Genomic DNA, 12,022 nt, shown 5'->3' on the forward strand with positions numbered 1-12,022 from the left:
TATTAGTAACAAAATAAGGAGCATTGAGGATTTTACGAAGGATTTTGGATTGTAAAGATTGGATACGAGAAATTCGAGGGTTTAGTGGAGCCCTAAAGCTCAACTCCGTATGTCCAGATGGGCCTCATTATTGTCATGAAGATCAGTCTTTTGTAATGAGTTGGAAGTGTAGACCGTTTGTCTAGTAGTGCTGTAATAGTCGGAATCTGCGTGCAGTTTCCTGCCTTTTCAGTCTGGTGTGAGGATTCCAGGTTAGTCGTTTGTCAAGATGTAGTCCAAGATAACGAATCTGTTGTACAGGGGTAATTCAGAGAAACACAAAAATTAAAAAAAAAAAATGACAAACATGCCGAGTGCACCTGAATATTCCCGATCGTTTTAAGATTGTAGCTTTGTAAAACTGTCGTATTCTTTTCAGGTACAAAATTTATAATAGTTTCTTCCATATCAAGAAAGTCTAAAATAGGAATTGCCTAGCAACAGCAAAATAAAATTTCTGGAAGATTTCTGATGGACCAAGTGTAATAATAAAATAATACAAATGGTTCTGGGTGCGGTCAAATAAAAACTTAAATAGTGATTAAACTATTTATATTGAGCCAACGTTTCGCCCCACCTTGCAGAGCTTCATCAGGGCTAAAAAAGATACAAACACTTAAATGATGTTAACATAAATTAAAAAAGTAAATGACAATTTAAAAAGATGTACAATGAATCATGATAACTAAATAAGAATAACATAATGTTATAGACAATTGATGGAAACAAATAATAACAGATAAAAAGAAGAAATATAAAATGGAGGTGGAAAAAGGCAGATAAGAATAAAATCAACGTACCTGTCAGAAACGAAGTCATAGCGAAAGTGAACTCGTAAAATAGATATGACTTTATTCTTATCACTCTTTTTCTATCTCTTAGTTGGTACTTTATTTTTTATTTCTTCTGTTTATCTGTTATTGTTTCCGTTTCCATCAATTGTCTATAACCTTTAATTATTCTTACTTAGTTTTTACGTTTCATTGGATATCGTGTTTTAATTTTTCATTTATGTTTACAACATCGAATTGTTTGTATCTCTTTTAGCCCTGATGAAGCCCTGCAAGGTGGAGCGAAATGTTGCCTCAATAGTAATAGTTTAATCTCAATATATAAATAGTATAATAACTATTTGAGTTTTTATTTGACCTTACACGGACAACCATCTTCCTTTTATCAAAATAAAAATTAGTTGTTCATAATTTTCGCTCCCTTTTTTTTTTTTTTTTCCTAAAATCACAAAAATAGCTAAAGCAACACTACAACCTACTTAAGACTTGGGGACCTATGAAGAGCTGCAAGAGAAGATTGTGAAATGCAGGCACCATACTAGAATTTTCATTTCATGCTAACGCCAATACAACCTTAGTATGAAATTAATTATCATTTTTGTCAGGCTATAACTAAATAACAGCTTATCTTACATTTACTGAGTATTTATTAATGTATAACTAAATATGAGGAATAAAATATGTTATCTTATGAACATAAAAAACATTATTTAACCTAAAAAGAGGGCCCAGGTTAAAATCGCAAAGGATCAAAAAACATATTAAAAAAAGAACCAAATAATCCGATTTATTATTGCTAGCGAAAACTTTAAAAATGCGGAAGAGGTTGAGGAAAATCATCCAGTATTATCCGAAAGTAAATTATTTTAAGCGAAGAACGTAAAAGCACATTTTAATTTTTAAAGCTTTCAGCCCCATATCACAGTCCTCGAAGAATGGTGTCGTAATTGGAGGATTAAGATAAATTCCAAAAATCCCATCAAATCACGTTTACACTTCGCCGCAAATCTACCGATTGCCCTACAGTTTCATTTAATAATATTACTCTTACTCCTGTCGAACAAATCCGCTACCTTGGACTACATCTGGATAAACAATTAACCTGGAATCCTCACACCACACTGAAAAGACAGGAAACTGCACGTCGATTTCGACTATTACAGCACTTACTAGACAAACGGTCTTAACTTGTGCTCTTAACAAATTCATTGCAAAAGAATATTTACATCTAAATGACTGTAATAATCTCGACATACGGAGTTGAGCTTGGGGGCTCCACTAAACCTTCGAATTCCTCTCGTGTCCAGTCCTTACAATCCAAAATCCTTCGTAAAATCCTCAATGCTCCTTACTTTGTCACAAATAAAATCATACATAAAGACCTTAATGTTCCCTATGTAAACGATCTAGCCCGAAACAGATATCACTCCATTATAAGCTCTCTAACCACTCAAATACCCTAGTTTCTAACATTTCTGACAATCCTCCGAGGTGCCTGAAAAGAAGATGGCCACGAGACCTACCAATGTAAAATGTCATTAAAGTACTACCAATGAATAGTTTCTCTACACACCTGTAACACTCCATTTTAACTAAGATCAAATTTACTGAATGAATTATATAATGTACAGTTGTAAATTTCAATAAAGATATTAAAAAAAAAAAAAGCTTCCAGCCATAACTAAATAACGCGATAAATGATTAAATATATATATATAGGACTATTAAATCTACAATTTATTAGCTCATTAAATCTATTATTTATTAAATTATAAATATCATTGGATAAATTAGGATATTCATGATCTTTAGTTTAACATGTTAAAACGATATATAACACATAACATGGTCGAGAGACTGCTACTAGGTTTGTTAAGTAGAGAATGACCCCACGCAACAGACCAACTGAGCTAGTCACCATTTTGTTGGTTTTATTTTAGGTTACTTGATCTTAGTTTGTGTTAGTATTGTTTTGGATGTTTTTATAAATTATAAAGCAATGTAAGACAATAATAATATTGTAATGACAGTTTTCAATTAGCTCATCTTGTTTCTCTTCCTTAGAAGTTATAAGATCAACAAGACAATCAGTAACCAAACTTTTACACAACTTCCACTTTTCACTCAATTTAGGCATTTTGTAATAAAGTACTTCAATCAAAACTTAGAAGTATATAATAACATGAAGATTTGGAAGGAAAGGTTATAAAACAAGTTGCTCAGAAAATCCGCTTGGAGCTCTCTTAAAACATTTAACACAAAATCATGAATTCCCCTATTGTTGGAAGATAGAACAGGTTGCGGTCCATAAAGAAACAAGATTGGAAAAGAAAACTATTTTGATACCTTTATTGACCGCCACCAATAAATTCATCCATCCATCTATCTATCCATAGTAACATAATTACTATTAATAAATAGCATAAAATAAATATAATTTATTGATTCTACAAAAAGTGGTTTGTACTTTTTACTTTGTTTGTAGTTAATGTATAACTAAATATACAATTTGTATTTTGTGAAATACTAAATACAAACGTTATGTCTTCAAGAGACCACACGTCCGAGACATTGAAGTTGGCTCGAGTTCACCCGCTCCTGACCTCACGTAACACTGACATTTTAAGCGGTCTGTTGGATCATATATTTCTGATCTCATTGGCTTACGAAATTTATGTTCTCATACCGATCGATTGCTATGTAGCAAATATAATCGATGGCTAAGTCGAGTCAGCTGCTCGATGAACTGGAATAAAAGGGGATTAGCAATAAGCGAGGGTCATTGAGGCATAGGAAGGGTTTAAGACCGTTATATTGCTACATAAAGTCAGATAACAAAATATTCACTAACGGCAGAGATGGGCAAACATTAGCTCTGGTCGAAACTATTCGATAAGGTTGCTATGGCAACGACCCTTATTCATGAATGAAACATTGATAAATAAATACCGTATCCATGGCAACTTTAGCTATTAATTTCATAATAGCCCAACTTTGACTAACGTTGAAAGTGTTGAAGCTTAAGTATTCGACTATTTTCGAATCTTTCTAGACCTATTTAAAAATTAAATCATTGTATCATCGTTCTTTGGATTTTAGTTGAGGATGGGCATCGACCCCAATGTTCGAAATGAGTTCTCTACCAAAAGTTGATATTTTCACTTCTCCAAGGTTTCTTTGAATAATTAAATTCTGTACTGAATACTTATTCAAACGGTTTCGAAATTGAATAATCAAATAGGTTTTCCAGATATTTATATAAATATTCCTTCTATAGAAATTCAGCTTATTGACATTAAATGATCCCACAATAGATTCTTTACTTACCTATGTATGAAATATATAGTAGGGGAAAGTCATTCACTGAACTTTTTTTTTTTTATAACCTCCCCCCTAGTCATTTCTGACATACCGGGGGGGGGGGAGGAGTTATTTACATGTTACCACCATAATGTAATACCATGGTGAGGGATCAAGTTTTCATTTCATGGGACCTGAGTAGAAATAAAAGTAGATCCCTAGTCCAGATTCGAACCGGCGCCGCCACAGTTCTCAGATTGCAAAATCCTTTTTTCATTCAGATAATTTTTTTTTTTTGTTATTATTTCTTTCTGGTCATTTCTGTCATTGCTACCTAGAGGTGACCAACCTATTCTAACTATGGTGGGGGTCAAGTTTTTACCACGAAATGAAAAATTCAACTATAGCTAATTTTTGCCTATTTGTGCATTTTTTTTTTACAGAAAACTCAACAAATCAATTCTTCACAAACATAGCTCATAATTGATTTTAATTATTCTCGTGGTGATTAGTTCAGTAAATACATTGCAAGAAATTAGATCTAATAGGACTATTGAAGTGACATAAGCCCTATCAAGAACCATATTTGTCCTTATCCATATTTGTCTTTATCCATATTTGTCATGGACCCCTATAGATGGGGTAAGGGTCGCCCAGGCTGACTCTACCAATAATAGAGCATTAGGGTCTAGCCAATAACAGCGAGCTATTTACTTTGGGCTACTTCTGGTTCACGTGAGACAACAAGAATCGCTTGTTCTCAAAACAGAACTACTACCGTTATAACCATAGCTTCTATTGTGGTTGTGTAAGGCAACTCAGTGTTGTTTCTGCACTTATTGTGGCTACTTAAAACTATTTCTTCCAAAAGTCTCAAAAGACATGATTTAAATTTTAACCAAACCATCAAATTCCTCCCGCATCCAATCCTTACAATCCAAAATCCTACGTGAAATTCTTGTTTCTCGTTATTACGTTACAAATAAACTCATTCACAAAGACCTTAACATCTCATTCGTTGCAGAATTGGCTCAAAACAGATATGCGTCTTTTCATCCCAAACTCCTTAACCATCCTAACCCATTAATTCTTAATCTTTTATCCTTAACAATCCCTGATAATCCTCCGAGGCGTCTGAAAAGAAGATGGCCACGGGACCTTCTAATTTAAATTAATGTTTGAAGTACCACCGATGCGTGGTCCCTTCCCAAGATTTTCAAGTGTATATGAAACATACAACATATTTACTTATTGAATTATTTTGTACAGTTGTAAATTACATAAAATAAATAAAAAAATTTAACACCTACATGACAAACGGATCAAAACAAGGTGATTCTTTATCATCCATCTTATTTAATCTAGCACTAGAATAAGTCATTAAAAGTGTGATGAATACCGAAAAGGGTTTAACTTTGGGTGGTAAAATACCGGTGCTTGGGTATGCAGAAGATTTGGTATTGTTGAGTGAGGACAGAGAAACTATAGAACTAAATAAAACCGCGTTAATAAAATCCAGTAAGGAACTAGGTCTTGAAATAAATACGGATAAAACAAAATATATAATTAGCAGTAGAAACGCAATTGTTCGTTGAGGAAATATAAGCTAGGTTGAAGGCGGGAGATGCTTGTTATTTTTCAATTTCGAAACTACTTAGCTCGCGCCTTCTATCGAAGAACTTAAAAATTAGAATTTACAAAACTATTATCCTTCCCACTGTTCTTTATGGATGTAAGACATAGTGTGGCCTCCTACACTAAGGAAATAACAGAGTCTTAAGGGTTTTGGAAAATAAAGTATTACCCAAAAAATTCGGACCGAAAATGGATGAATTGACTGGAGAATTTGGAAGATTACACAACGCTGAATTAAGGGACCTACACCCGGTAAATATAATTCAAGTTATAGCATTGCGGCGTATATGATGGTGGTTCCTTCCCAAGATTTTCAAGTGTATATGAAACATACTACATACTTACCTATTGTATTATTTTGTACAGTTGTAAATTACATTAAATAAATAATTTAAACAAAAAGAATGAAAATTTCGTGATATTTGTTTGAATTAAGATTTTATTTATTAAATTTTCTTTTTTTTTTACAGTATTAAATGCACTAAAAATACCTTGGCTCTTAGATTCCATGACTATAGGTGGTTTTTCCAGAGACGCACGCGGGAAGTGAAACAAATTGTAACTGATAATGTGGATAACTCAAAAGGAATTAATTCCTGGAGTTTAACCTTTATATGGCCTCACAGGAAAATGTAAACAGTTTAATATATGTATACATCAGTAATCTAAGGATTGGTTTAAAAATCCTAATAGTAAAAAAATATTTTGATTTTTGTCCATTGGAATCCGATAAATCACGCAGCTAAGTCTGTTGACTACTCTATACAAGACTGGTCGACTGAACTACGGCCACAACTTATTATATTGTGGCAAATAATCCCATAAACACTACACCACCTTAATTTAAAACAAAATCAACTTCTAATCACATTATAAACAAAAATGTAATTAAATCTATTTAATATCCTTTAATAATACCCAACTTATTCCTGTCGAACAGATCCGTTACTTAGGACTACATCTCGACAAACGACTGACATCGAATCCTCATACAAGACTAAAAAGACCCGACTATTGCAACATTTACTAGACAAACGGTCTAAATTGCCAATCCATTACAAAAGACTGATCTACATGACTATTATAAGGCCTATCTGGACAAACGGAGTTAAGCTTTGGGCTCCACTAAACCATCAAATTCCTCCAGAATCCAATCCTTACAGTCCAAAATCCTTAATGCTCCTTACTTTGTCACAAATCAAGTCATCCATCAGGACCTCAATATTCCATATGTTGCCGATTTGGCCAGAACCAGATACCGTTCCTTCCATAATAAACTTCTCAACCACCCAAATCCACTTGTTTCTAACCTGGCTTCTCCTTCATTACCTAATAATCCTCCTAGGCGTCTGAAAAGAAGATGGCCTCGAGATCTTCTCCTCTAGAAATGTTATTGGAGTTCTATCAGTGGGTGGATTCTCCACATGTTTTCATCATGTTACTATGTCACCTACAGCAAATTTACTTGTTGTATATATGTGTATACAGTTGTAAATATCAATAAATAAATTATTAAAAAAAAAAATCTATTTACAGTCTAATTAACAAAATATTTAAATTTTAATTAATATATGTGGCATTAACACCTTTCATCCCAAAACCCTTATCCACCTAAATCCATTAGTTCTTAATCTCTCATCCTTATCTATTCCAGATAATCCTCCGATGCATCTAAAAAGAAGATGACCAAGGCATCTCTTTAATTTAAGGTAACGATTGGGTTGTTCCTTCCCATGATTATCAACTGTTCTAAAACATTTATCATTTACTCATCATACTTTTTATACAGTTGTAAATTTCAATAAATATAATTTCCAATAAATAATTATTGAAATTTACAACTGTATTAAGCTAACAAATCCAACAAGTAAATGTGATGTGAATTATGGTACAATACCATGAAACAGATTTATTGAGAATCTAATAATTGTTAGAACCCCCCAATAAAATTTCTAGATTGGAAGGTCTTTGGCGCACTTGCTCAGCCTCCATTGGCTCACTACCAGTGATGCGGCGAGAGGGATGCGCTGGGATCTCTAGAGCTCTGCTCTACCCCTCACAGGTGGGGGATAGAGTGGGCTCAGGGATCCTCAGGTCGATTGTGTAAATATTGTATATATTATTTTATCATTATGTTATTTTATTTATTTATTTTTCAAACAGATAGTTTGATTATGTTCATCTTGTTTATTCTTTTGTTTGTATATATTTTCAGAGTAGTACGTATGAGATCATTCACTATTACCTATTGCCCACAACTGTGTGGCAGATTGTAATATCTATCAATAAATAAATCTATCAATCAATAAAAAAAAGATTGGAAGGCCTCGAGGCCATCTTCATTTCATACACCTACAGATAGAACATATAATCAGGAATAGAAAATATAGAAGGTTAGAAACTAGGGAGTTCAGGTGGTTAGGAAGTTTATCGTAGAATGTTTAATATCTGGTTCTCGCTAAGTAAGCAACATTGAGGAAATTGTGGATGATTTTATTTGGGGCAAATTAAGGAGAATTGTGGATTTTGAATCGTAAGGATTGGATGCGGTTCGGTGAATCTTCAAAGCTCAACTCAGTATGTCCTGATAGGCCTTATTGTAGTCTTATAGATCAGTCTTTTGTAATGGATTGGAAATTTAGACCGTTTGTTTAGTAAGTGCTGTAATAGTCAAAATCGACGTGCAGTTTCCTGTCTTCTGTGGGGATTTTAATTTTGTCGTTTGTCAAATAGTATCGTGTAGTCGGATCTGTTCGACAGGACTAAGTGGAGTATTACTAAAGGATAATGTGGAGCAGGAAGTCTCCTACAAAATGATTCGATGGGATTTATTGGAATGTTTTCTAATCCTTCAGGTTTAATAGTGTTCTTCAAGTGTTGTGATATGGAATTGGAGAATATAGGACAAAATTATTCATTCACTGATATACATGCCATCTATAGGGTGTTTTTTTGAGCCCGATAGAACTTGAAATTGTAAAAAATAACACAAAAAATTAAATTGTAATCAAAATTTTTTTTTTATTCGAAAGATCAATACGTGACATTAACATTTGAAAATGATTTCGGGCATATGGGCACCGCGGCTGTTCTTGACGAAGCGCATTCTGTAAAATTGTGTTCAGCGATGAGGCGCATTTTTGGCTTAACGGGTTTGTTAATAAGCAAAATTGCCGCATATGGTCGTGCGATTTGACACCTCTCGATTATTTCCTGTGGGGCTACGTGAAGTCACTGGTTTATGCTGATAAACCAGCAACAATTGACGCCTTGGAGGCCAGCATTGTTCGTGTTATTCGTGACATACGGCCAGCAGTGCTCGAAAAAGTGGCCCAAAATTGGACGTCCAGAAAGCGCTTCGTCAAGAACAGCCGCGGTGCCCATATGCCCGAAATCATTTTCAAATGTTAATGTCACGTATTGATCTTTCGAATAAAAAAAAAATTTTGATTACAATTTAATTTTTTGTGTTATTTTTTACAATTTCAAGTTCTATCGGGCTCAAAAAAACACCCATACATTACTTTAAATTTAATAATTTTTTCCAAAATAAATATTTTGACCTTCTAAATAACTATATACATTTTTATTTATTTATTCTTATTTACAACTGTATAAAAATAATCACAACCAGTAAATTTGCTGTAACTTATAAAATACCATGATACAAGCATGAGGAGAATCTACCCATTAATAGAACTCCAAAAACTAGAGGAGAAGATCTCGGGGTCATCTTCTTTTCAGACGTCTAGGCTGATTATCAGGTAATGAAGAAGAAGCCAGATTAGAAACATGTGGGTTTGGGTTGTTGGGAAGCTTATCATTGGTATCTGGTTCTGGCCAAATCGGCAACATATGGAACATTGAGGTCCTGATTTCTGACAAAGTTAGGAGCATCAAGAACTTTACGATAGATCCGCTACCTTCAACTACATCTGGACAAACGACTAACATAAGACTGAAAAGACAGGAAACCGCACGTCGATTCCGACTATTACAGCACTTACTTGACAAACGGTCTAAACTTCCAACACATTACAACAGACTGATATACATGACTGTAATAAGGCCAATGTGGACGAAGGGGTTGAGCTTTGGGGCTCCACTAAAACTTCGAATTTCTCTCGTATCCAATCCTTACAATCCAATATCCTTCGTAAAATCCTCAATGCTTCTTACTTTGTAATTAATTAAATCATACATATAGATCTTAATGTTCCCTATGTAACAGATCCAGCCCGAACAAGATATCATTCCTTCCATTATAAACTAATCACCCAAATCGACTAGTTTTTAACCTTACATCCTCTTCTATTCCCGACAATCCTCCGAGGCGCCTAAAAAGAAGATGGCCACGAGACTTGCTAGAGTAAAAACGTCATTAGAGTGCTACCAAAGGGGAGTTCTCTTCACGCCTGTTTCACTCCATTATAACTGAGATCAAATTTACTGACTGTATTATAATGTACAAAAAAAAAATGGGTTAAATTTATAAACATACCGATGTTCAGAACTTAGGTCAGTGTTCTCAAAGGTAAGTAAATAAGCAGAAAGTTACAGTAGGGATATACATGATCTTTAGTTTCACATTAAAGAGTGTTACAAGGAAAACTCAGGTTAAATGGAGAAATATTTCCTTCTTTTAACATGTTAAAACGATATAGCATATAACATAGTTGAGGGTCTGTTATCAGGTCTGTTAAACAAAGAATGGCGTTACGCAACAGACCAGCTGAGCTCGTCACCATTTTGTTTGTTGTGTTAGGTTACTTGCTCGTAGTCCGTGTTTTGATTATGTTAGTATTGTTTTGAATGTTTTTAAAATTAATAAAGCAATGCAGACAATAATAACCATGTAATTACAGTTTTTAATTAGCTCATCTCGATTTTCTTCTTCTCGAATTATAAGATCAACAAGGCACTCAGTATCCAAACTTTCAAAAAACTTCCACTTTTCACTCAATTTAGGCATGTAATAAGTTACTTTAATATAAACTTAGAAGTAAACAATACTATAAAGTTATGGAAGGAGAGGTTATAAAACAAGTTGCTAAGGAAATCCGCTAGGGGCTCTCATGCATTAAACATTTAACATGACTTTAAATAGGACTGCTCACAATCCTAAAACCCTGATTGATATTGTGTTATCTTGTCAGGAATAGGTGATCGAAGGACTCGATCACAGAACCCGTGAGGGGAAACATGCGTCATATATCTGTGATAGCGTTTGATCATCGCTATCTGTCGGATAGTAGGATATCAGGCTCTGTTCTATGTTAGAGGAGAAAAACATGATATGTTCCCTATCGCATCAAACAAACAGCTAATTTTTTTTAATCGTTTCTCATGAAAGAACATGAGACTTCTCCTGACTGGAATGTGTCTATATAATTCTTTAACAGGGTTGTCTAACTTACGGTCCGCAAGAGATTATTAGACAAAAGAAAAAAAAAATACTTTGAAACGCCTTATTTTGACTAATTATTTGACTGGGGTATAATAGCCTGTTATATAAATTAATGTTGAGGCTGTGAAACTATAATTAATATTCACCTTGAAGATGGCCGGATCAGCCGAAACGTTGGACATGTATGTTTTAATAAAGAAGGTTGAGACTATTTTCATAAACTTTGTTATTAATAATAATTTTGATAATAAATAGTATAACTCCATAGTTATTTTCGCTGACGATACAGCAGTGTTCTCTCAACATGATATAATAATGCCTAGAAATAATTTGCAAAGTCACCTTATTGATCTAGAACAATACTTCACTAAATGGATGATTAGTGAGAACATTAAAAAATGTACTTTTAAAGTTTTTACAATGCTCATACAAGACTAAAAAGACAGGAAACTGCTCCGACTTTTGCAACATTTACTAGACAAACGGTCTAAACTTACAACTCATTACAAAAGACTGATCTACATGACTATTATAAAGCCTATTTGGACATACGGAGTTGAGCTTTGGGGCTCCACTAAACCATCAAATTCCTCCAGAATCTAATCCTTACAGTCCAAAATCCTTCGTAAAATCCTCAATGCTCCTTACTTTGTCATAAATCAAATCATACATAATGACCTCAATGTTCCATATGTTGCCGATTTGGCCAGTACCAGATACAGTTGTTTCTAACCTGGCTTCTCCTTCATTTCCTAATAATCCTCCTAGACGTCTGAAAAGAAGATGGCCTCGAGATCTTCTCCTCTAGAAATGTTATTGGAGTTCTATCAGTGGGTAGATTCTCCACATT

The sequence above is a fragment of the Halyomorpha halys genome, unplaced genomic scaffold (genome assembly GCF_000696795.3).
Source record: "Halyomorpha halys isolate HHAL.00 unplaced genomic scaffold, Hhal_1.1 Scaffold137.1, whole genome shotgun sequence".
NCBI classification, from domain to species: domain Eukaryota; kingdom Metazoa; phylum Arthropoda; class Insecta; order Hemiptera; family Pentatomidae; genus Halyomorpha; species Halyomorpha halys.